The sequence below is a fragment of the Hemibagrus wyckioides genome, linkage group LG13, assembly GCF_019097595.1.
Source record: "Hemibagrus wyckioides isolate EC202008001 linkage group LG13, SWU_Hwy_1.0, whole genome shotgun sequence".
NCBI lineage: Eukaryota > Metazoa > Chordata > Actinopteri > Siluriformes > Bagridae > Hemibagrus > Hemibagrus wyckioides.
The window spans coordinates 15,051,773-15,062,388 of record NC_080722.1 but is presented as its reverse complement, the minus strand read 5'-3'; the positions used below and the strand labels follow the sequence as shown (position 1 = coordinate 15,062,388).

Sequence of the window (10,616 nt, the reverse complement as noted above, 5' to 3'; positions counted from 1 at the left end):
TTAGGTATTTGTGCTGCACAGAAATTTAGCACCAGGAATGTAAATATTTTAATTTGTTCATTACTTAAGGGTGGTTGTTGCATGAAAGACAATTATTAAAGTAATGATCAACATTTTCATATAATTACGTATTAATTTTGCTGTTGTCTATCTGCAATTGATATTACAAAATAGTGATTCAACACACACAGTTCATTAAAGGTTTTTTGTTTTTTCTATTCTAAACACCAAACAAACACCCTGTGCAACAAGTGATTTATTTTACATTTTAAGGTACAGCGGTTAGTTTAAAATAAAAGTTTGTTTAACAGTGGAAAATGTCTCACCTTATTTAAATTTTATTCACACACAAACATTGAACATTTTGACATTACAATGTCTTGCTGAACCGGCCCCTATTAAACTAAGACATCTTTTTTTTATCCATAGTTTAGTAGCCTACTATTTTTTTTTTTTTTTTTTGCAGAATTTATCATTATAATTAACTTAATTATTTCCTGGATTTTGTATCACCATAGTCCCTAAATGTATGTAAATGCAGGAAATAGGATTCAAATCAAAAACATTTTCCCTCATTTTGTGCCCCCCCACACTCTTCTCAAACCAAAGTTACACATTTGAATAGAGGAATAATAGACCACATGCCATGAATAGGCTATATAACTAAGCCTGACCCTTTGTATACAAAACAATCCATTTTTAAATTGGATTGAATTGGTTGAAATAGTACAGAAATATTGTAAAACTATACAGATACTGTGTTACAGACTTCATTCATTGAAAGTCAACATATGTACATGTAATCCAGTATTTTCTCCTGCTGTGGATATGCAAGTATAAATATGAAGAGTTACACTGGAGCTCATGTGTCTTTTTTATTCTCCACTCACTATGCATGCACATATCACATTATTCATCATTCAAGTGTTGGCAATGGATAACATAAAAGAAAAATGGAGGAGAACAATCAGCCGACCCTCAGATCAAATAACCTTTGTGGTAAAGCCTTATACTGCCAATTTTCTTTATTTTATCACTATGGCCATGATAGATTGCCTCGCAAACATCATTTTTTGTTTTTCACTATATAGGTGAATTATCTATGTGGCAGTAATTTCAAAAACATGTGCATGCAGCTTTTTTCCAGTGCTGCGGCCTTTTAAAACTAATGGATCACATACAGACACAAATGTGAACCGGTTTGGAGATCTTGTAAGGTAGGCAAATATCCAAGCATCCAGTGGAGCACAGTAAAGGCCATTAACAAGTGGAAGGCATATGGTAGTGCCCAGATCTTGCTGAGCTTAGGCAGTTGTTCCAGACTAAAAACAAGAATAAAAACAAGAGGCTTATCAAAAAGGCCACCAAGAGTCCAGCGACAAGCAGAGGGTATTTTGAAAAATACAGTTTGTTGTGTGAACAAAACATTACAAGTGAAACACTGGTGACAAAAAAACAACACATGATTTTGATTAAAAAGCCTTAAAATATTTGATAAGTGTTGTGCTTGGATTATGCCAAAACCTTTGTGACTTGGAGACAAAATGGTATGCTTGGCAAAAACATTCATCCCCATCCATTTTCTGGAAAGATTTTCCAACACAGGGTGGTGGGGGACCTGGAATCTATCCCAGGGGTCTCGGGAACAGGGCGGGGAGACACGGGACACCATGGTTGGGGTTCCAATCCATAGCAAAGCACAACTGTACAAACACTCACATACTCACTCCAGACAAATTAGAGAAGCCAATCAGCCTACAATGATTGTCTTTGGACTGAGGGAGGAAACTGGAGGGCCCTGAGAAAACCCTCAATGAACAAACATCCAAACTCTGCAAACATAGGGCAGAAAATAAACCCCCAACCCTGGAGGTGCAAAGCAAACTTGCTATCCATTTAGCCACAGTGACCCCCTGGCAAAACCATAATGCAGTGTATCCGGAAAGTATTCACAGCGCTTCACTTTTTCCACATTTTGTTATGTTACGGCCTTATTCCAAAATGGATTAAATTCATTATTTTCCTTAAAATTCTGCAAACAATTTCCCATAATGACAATGTGAAAGAAGTTTGTTTGAAAAAAAATCACACGTACATCGTAAGTCTTTTTGAGTATTATGCTACAAGCTTGGCACATCTATTTTTAGGCAGTTTCTCCCATTCTATTCTTTGCAGGACCTCTCAAGCTCCATCAGTTTTGGATGGGGAGCGTCAGTGTACAGCCATTTTCAGATCTCTCCAGAGATGTTCAATCGGGTTCAAGTCTGGGCTCTGGCTGGGCCACTGAAGGACTTTCACAGAGTTGTCCCGTAGCCACTCCTTTGTTATCTTGGCTGTGTGCTTAGGGTCGTTGAGTCTGTCTGAAGTCCAGAGCTCTCTGGAGCAGGTTTTCATCAAGGAGGTCTCTGTACATTGCTGCATTCGTCTTTCCCTCAATCCTGACTAGTCTCCCAGTTCCTGCCGCTTAAAAACATCCCCACAGCATGATCCTGCCACCACCATGTTTCACTGTAGGGATGGTATTGGCCAGGTGATGAGTGGTGCCTGGTTTCCTCCTGACATGACGCTTGCCATTCAGGCCAAAGAGTTCAATCTTTGCTTCATCAGACCAGAGGTTTTTGTTTCTCATGGTCTGAGAGTCCTTCAGGTGCCTATTGGCAAACTACAGATGAGCTCTCGTGCCTTTTACTGAGGAGTGGCTTCTGTCTGGCCACTCTACCATACAGGCCTGAGTGCTGAAGTGCTGCAGAGATGGTTGTTCTGGAAGTTTCTCCTCTCTCCACAGAGAAACACTAAAGCTCTTTCAGAGTGACCATCAGGTTCTTGGTCACCTCCCTGACTAAGGCCCTTCTCCCACAATCGCTCAGTTTGGTCGGGCGGCCCACTCTAGAAAGAGTCCATTTACGGATGATGAAGGCCACTGTGCTCATTGGGACCTTCAATGCTGCAGAAATTTTTCTGTACCCTACTCCAGATCTGTGCATCGATACAATCCTGTCTCAGAGGTCTAAAGACAATTCCTTGGACTTCATTGCTTGGTTTGTGCTCTGACATCCACTGTTAAATGTGGGACCCTGTAGAGACACGTGTGTGTGTGTGTGTGTGTGTGTGTGTGTGTGCCTTTACAAAACATGTCCAATCAACTGAATTTACCACAGGTGGACTCCAATCAAATTGAAGAAACATCTCAAGGATGATCAGTGGAAACAGGAAGCACCTGAGCTCAATTTTGAGTGCCATGGCAAAGGCTCTGAATACTTATGTATGTGTGTGGGTTTTTTTTTTTTTCGTTTTTGTATGTTTAATAAATGTGCAAAGATTTCAAACAAACTTCTTTCATGTTGTCATTATGTTGTATTGTTTGTAGAAATTTGAGGAAAATAATAAATTTAATTCATTTTGGAATAAGGCTGTAATATAACAAAATGTGGAAAAAGTGAAGTGCCTTAAATACTTTCCCGGATGCACTGTAAATATTATAATTAAAACATTATAGTAAAGCATGGTGTCCTGTTTCTCTTATTAAAATGAACTAAAGATGAGGAAAAGAAGTGTGGTAAAAATGTGGTAAAATATATATCAAAAGGACTTTTTAATATGTTTATGTATTTATATAAATTATTGTAAGAGGGAATTTTGCTTTTTCTAAAAGGTATATAAAGGTAATTTTCTGGTATTTTAGAGTTTTGGAACAGACAAAATCTAACATTAAAATACGTTTAAAAATGGTGGGTCAGTTATCCTCGTGTTGGTTCAATCTAAAGTGAATGTGATTATACTTTACCCCCATGAATTGCTAATATCTAAATATAGCATCTAAAAATAGATCATAGCAGTTCTGCATGCTGCGTAGTTCCAGACTGTTAGCTAATGAAAAGTATGATGAATAATAAAAGGACATTAGCAGTGATGTGAACGCTTAAAAAATCCATGAACAACAGGCATGGTTTTTGTAGCATTCTGGATAATAATGAGCCGTCAACACATTTACCTCTCCATTTCCTCCATAATGACTCCAGGAATTTGGAAGCTGCTGCACTGTACATTAGCTGATCGCAAACAGAAGGTGCCTTTGGTAAGTCTTTGGTGATGGCAGCTGTTTAACAGCTCTGGTATGAGTACCAAACTGCAAGGCAACCAGACTTGCATGAGTATCACTTTGAAAGACCACACAAAGTAATGAAAAAATATATATAGACTGTTTGATGCAAATATTCTGTAATCACTATTCCTGTATAGTGTATTCGTAATACTGTGCATGCATGAGAAATACAGCTGAGGTGATGAGTAAAACAAAATACAGTTAAGATCTTGAAAGATCTTGATGATCTACAGTCAACTGCAGAAAAAGTGGCACATTACACTGTATACAATGATCTAAAATTCCTATACACTACAGAAAGCTCTTCTAATGACTGAAAGGATCCAAAACAACTTCTAGAAAGGAATATGTGTTTTATCTACAGTATTTGTGTTAATATGTTAACTGTGAGGGCAAACTAACTAAAAGACAAAAGCCGAGGCAATAAAGGAGGCAATAGAATCCAAAACAGCAAGACAAATGAACAATGATCAAAAGCTTTAATAACATCTCTGGAGAAATCCAGGAGCAAGACTTTGACTATGACCCTGGGTTATTTCAAGGTCTGGGTAAATTAGAAACATTTGTGGTTGACCTTAAGGTGATTGGAGATTGAATATAGAGATAGATGTTTTCTTGAATGTCACGTGGCATGCTTGTTGGCTGGGAAAATTGGAATTGGAGACTTCGCAGAAGTGGATGTGACACCCTTTGTGTTTTGCTGTTTAAAAATGATTCCAGTATATCTTTCATTTTGTCCTAACAAAAACACAGAAATTGTAATGATTCAGTCTGTATATATGACTTCAACAAGATGATTCCCAAACCTGCAGCATATTTAGCCTCTGTTTGGTGTACAACCCAAAATGTTGATTCATTGACGTTTTCTTGACAAGCAACAGACAGAATGTGCGACAGAGTCACACACTTTATGATGCCTGACAATCAGCACAGACATTCCTCAAGGTTGTGTGCTTTCCCTCATTCTCATTAAACTCTAACAAGGTATTATGTACTCAAATGTTCAGCTGTTACACTGTAACCAGGTTTTACAAATTGTGTAGCTTACTTACCTGTAATGGTCACACAACATGAGTAGACTTTTGAATTTATAACAGTTCAGATCCTGCACTTTTTCCTCCATTTAGTAGAAAAGCCGTCGGGGAGCTGAGCTCCATTTAGAGATGGAGAAAGCAGCCCTTTATTCCCAGTCTGCCAGGTAAGTCACTACTTTGTTAAGGACACACTGAATCAACAGAACCAGTCTAGATGATGAGCTCTGGGAAGACCTAAAGAGAGCACACTCTGTGCTAGACTGTCTTTACCACAGAACATGAAAATTGAAATTCTCATCCAGCCCTTTAAAATGAACAACTGTCTCATGAGCAAAGCAGCACATGCAGTAACCCATCATTAGTTAAAACAGTGCGTATGCATATGATGGATTTTTGTATACTGAGCCAAGCTGTAATTGGCAAATGAGTTTGGGTTGCCACCTAAAGAGCACAGACAATAGACAACATCAAGCAGCAGGATGTTGTACGCTTCCTTCCACAAATTCTGTACAGTGAGGACTCTAACTGACTTCCTCTTAAATAAGAAAACAATGCTCAGCAATGCCATTTCAATAAGGATTTGAACCCTACAGAAGACTTTTTAGTGAACCAGGAACACTGAAACAATAACATCCTTGTTTTCTGATGCAGCATGCATGTACCCTTCTGTAATATTCATCTACAAATACCACTTGGATCAAAGCTTCTCTAGGAAATACTTCTCCCATTCCTGCTAACCATCAGGTTGACAGTACAATACACAAGCATGATGAAAATGCATGTACTCATGAAGATCTAATCAACATGTTTATTTATCACGTCTAGGAGCACATTAAAATCAAAGGCTGTAATTTTTTTTTTTTTTAGAAAAACATTCAGAAAAACAATTTTTTTTACTTATATAGTTTTTGTTATTTAATATACTTCCTGTGTATATACCCACTTTAAATGTGTAGACATAGTGTCTTTAGACTTTGTACATATAAATAAGAACACAAAATATGTATTTATAAGAATAAAAAGAATATGTTTACAGAATTAAATATAATAGGTAAAAAGGATCCAGACCCCATATACTACAAATATTAGTACTTTTCTGTTATGGGCAGTTACATCTTTAAGACATCTACAGTAATAAGTAATTTCTTTATTGCAAAATTGTGCTTCAGTTTTAGTCCATTCCTCTTTTCAAAACATGTTCAGTCCCCAAGGTAATAAGGAACCAACTGATAGCCCTATAATCTTAAAATCCTTATAAATTTTGAGGTACAAGACAGGGATTGGTTATACCCTGCAAGTCCTTCAAAAGTCATGCTGGCTGTATGTTTGATCTAGTTGTCTTGTTAAAATGTCCATTTTCTCCCTAAACCATCTTAGCCACTGGGCTACCACTGTCCCTCTCCATTAGCATTTGCAGGGAACCAAACCCAGGGGCGGACTTAGTGATTTAGGGGCCCTAAGCGATTCCAGGTATGGGAATCTCACGTATGTGCAGTACCAATAGGAACGTTCCACTATTCATGAATCATGGGGTGGGGGGGGTTGCACATTTGAAAAGATGTAATAATAACGTTAAAATCTTAATGGTTATAGACAGACCATACAATATATGATAGAAAAGTAATAAGTACTATATGATTTATATAGGCTTCTTGGTATTGGTCAGGGCCTCCTAATTCCCCGGGGCCCTAAGTGGCTGCATACCTCGCTTATTGGTTAAGTCCGCCCCTGACCAGACCCATATCATAATGCTCCAACGTCCGTACTTCACTGTGGGTATGCTGGTCTCAGGATCATATGCGAAATATTTCTTTCTTTAAACATGATGAGCAAAATCTGGTTTAATTTGCATTTCTGTGCTTCAATTTTAGCAGAGGAGTTCTGTATGTACTGTAGCAACAGAGATAATTGTGGTGCAGTTCAATGCTTATTATTTTCTGTGTAACTGTGGTTCCTCTTGCTTTCAATTCATGCTGAAACTCTTTTCCAGCGACTACAGGCTTCCTTCATACCTTCCTTGTCATTAGTCTGGGAGTGTGTTGTGAAAACTTGTGTGCTGTCCGGGAACAATTATTTGAGGTTCCGTGAACTTTCCACTTGCAAATTATCAAACCAATTATACTGACATGGACGTTTAAGGTCCTGGCTACAGCTCTGGTCAGCTTTTCCATTTGAGTGCCGTTTAATAATGTTGTCCCTGAGAATTTCAGCTCCTTAAGCTTCACCGTGATTGCTACTATGTTTTTTTGTGTGCTCACAAGTGTTTTTGTTCATATCTATAAGGACATATCATATGAGTATATCATATGAGTAACAAATAACACTGTAGCTGCTAGAAAGCAAGAAACATAACAAACACATGTGCATAAATACCTGGATTAATAAAGGCTAATAAGATATACTATTCAAGTCAGATGCAGAAGGCCATGAACTATTAACACTAAATTGAATGAAATGAACTATTAACACTATTAACACACCATCAAAACAAGGAAGTGGGAATCATGACAGAGTTCACATGCAAACAAACATACAAAGGCCTTTTAGCCTAGCTAATATGTCAAGGGTCTTGTAATAATGTCCTTCGATTCTAAAGATGTGTTGCTGATCAGTAATCCCAATTGAAATGACAAAGACTAACGTGAGATTACAAAGGTAATGATAATAAAATTTGGTGTTGCTTATCAGGACAGAATTAGTAATTAGTAACTGTAAACTGATTAGCCCAAATTAGTCAAAACCATTACACTAAGCAAATAACATTTATCTGTAATGTATTTATCCAGATCTATTTGTCAACTTCTAGTGAGTGAATGCAGTTGATTTTTTGACATATTTTGTATTTTAAGTAAGAAGGTATTTTAAGTAATTATAATATATGTTCAGAAGTGAAAAATACTATAAATACACATCAGTATTTTTTGAATAAAGAAAAGGAATACTGCTCTAATGCTCTATTGTACACATGTTATTTTAGGACAAGAACACAAGTCTCAAATTTATTGACAAATTGATCAAAATACCGAAGCTGTAAAATACCTTACAAGCAGGCAATGATGCTGTATCAGTTTGATCATTTTCAGAATTGCAAAAGGTAGTTGAATTCTTAATATTGTACAGTTTTCTTAATTTCCTATTGACACACAAAGCAGGAGAAGGAAAGAGACTGGCATATGGCACATTTGGAAAGTATTCTGACACCTTGACTTTTTCCTTATTTTGTTATTTTATAGGAGTAATTTAATTTTTCTTCCAGCAGTGAAGGCAGGAGCATCATGCTGTGGGGATGTTTTTCAGCAGCAGGGATGAGAAGGAGGATCAACGGATCAAATACAGGGACGTCCTGAAGAAAAACCTGTTAGACATGCTTTGAAATTTAGATTGGGGTAGAGCTTCATCTTAAAATATGGCACTGACTCGAAACATAAAGCTATTATTATTATTATTATTATTATTATTATTATTATTATCATAGAGAGAGATAATCATCATCATCAGGGTGGTCCTACAACCATGATCAAATGAAAACATCAGAGCCAGTTGTAAGTTTGACTTGATGCTACTGCTGCCTTTAATTTACTGTTTATTTGTGGTTCTGATATTAAAATTATTCCTATCACTTCAGTTTATCGAGATTCCTAGCTATGAACTAGTATTAGTGTAATTCTCTATTCCTTTATTTTCTTTGATTACATTACCTTGTGTCTCAATTGATTCTTTTTACCTATTGACATTTTTGAAAATTCATAACACATTACAGCCTCCCAAGCAATATTTGCTTATATTGCCATTCTGGGTCAGATTTGAACAAGATACAGCAGAAAACGCTACTGGATACAGCCAGAAAACCTAATGGCAATGTGTCAGAAGTGAATGTTCAGTTTACTAACACTCATGACACAGGCCGTGCCTAGGACATGCCTGCCAGCGAGATCTTTATGAAGCACCAAACAACTGCGGTTTAAAAGCATAAGTAAAGACGCTCCTTCAGCATCACAGTTGCTGTTTTTTTTTTTCATCATCACCTTTCAAAATCATTTAATCATTATAAACAAAGTTGTCATACATATAGACACACTGACGTAAATTTGGACTGAACATTAGGGGGTTGAAATGACAATGGATATGCTTCACAATATATATATATTTGTATTTAATTTAAAAATCTAATTAAATTGGATTAAATTGGAAATCTTGTTTGGTTATATCGGCAGTTTCATTACATCTATCTATCTATCTATCTATCTGTCTGTCTGTCTGTCTGTCTGTCTATCTATCTATCTATCTATCTATCTATCTATCTATCTATCTATCTATCTATCTATCAAATTAGAGATATTATATGATTATTATAAAATGACTGTATTATTAAAATAAATTACTCAGAGCACAATAACAGTCCAAATAAACGCACACTGTAACTGATTAAAACTTGTACAGATCATTTACCATGACACGCCAATGTCGGGAAGGGAACATTTGAAAACATTTTTGCAAGCATATCATATAGTCAAAAAGTTAGCTGTTTACTGCACTGTAAAAGGTAAACAGTGGAGGAAAAGCTGAACACGTAATAAAAATGATGTATGTGTAGGGTGAATTGCTTGGTGTCGATATGAGGACGTTCACACTGGATGTGTCGATTCGGTCAAAGCTTCATATTTCCTCAGAAAAATCAAATATTAGGCAACAGAATAATGTCAAATAAAACCATCTACAGAAGACGGCATGTTGCGACTTCCAGTGTGAACAACCTTTTTATTGTTGGTAATAATGAGAACTAGTAAAATAAAATTTAGCTACCATAACACAAGGCTGTTTTCGCTAACTTAAGTTATCCTGTCTCTTTCTGAGTCTGCTAAGAAGCGTTTCTCTTCATTTCCGAAGTTACCGGTGTTGTCCAGGTCAAACAGTCAAGCACAGTGTTGCATGGCAATGGTTGGCTATTACCAACTTTTGCAACAGAGGAGGGCTTGTCGTATTTTTTAACTGATTTATTATCAAAAAATTCACAATTGTCTCATTTGAGGGTGGTATAAATATTGGGGTGGTTGTAATTGCTAGCTCTGATTGTGGAGAGTAATGCCCTTAATCTCCCAGGAAACCTGCATTGACTAAAAACACAAGACAATAAATTTAACAGAAAGCTCAGGACTGAAAGTTCAGTAATAAAAATAATCTTTCAAAAGTTTAGAGTGCATAGATATAGTTAATGTGCCATTTTATTATTAACTGATTTGAATTAAAATTGATGTGTCAGAACGAACTTCTGTTTTTCATCAAGTGCAGCTTTAAAGTTTCGAGGTTTACAGTCTTGTTTTGAAAAAGCTGTTACATTTCTTTGGAAGAGAAACTGATGTTCCATGTGCTAAGATTTGCCAAAATTGACAACTGACAAATAGTATTAAAATATGCAAAATCCTTGTATAATTCTTTCAGAAAGTATCTATTATTATTGGTGAATACATCTACAACTGACA

The 10,616-nt window shown here is 36.5% G+C and overlaps 1 long non-coding RNA gene across 1 annotated transcript; it reads right to left on the bottom strand.

The window, feature by feature from the left end:
* Positions 1–442: 442 nt before the first annotated feature.
* LOC131363934 (uncharacterized) lies at positions 443–5,437 on the bottom strand. Its single transcript, XR_009206403.1, has 4 exons — positions 5,155–5,437; positions 4,677–4,840; positions 3,992–4,126; positions 443–1,322 (listed from the first exon to the last, which is right to left on the bottom strand). It is a non-coding gene; the product is annotated as an uncharacterized LOC131363934 (long non-coding RNA).
* Between the last annotated feature and the right edge of the window lie 5,179 nt (positions 5,438–10,616).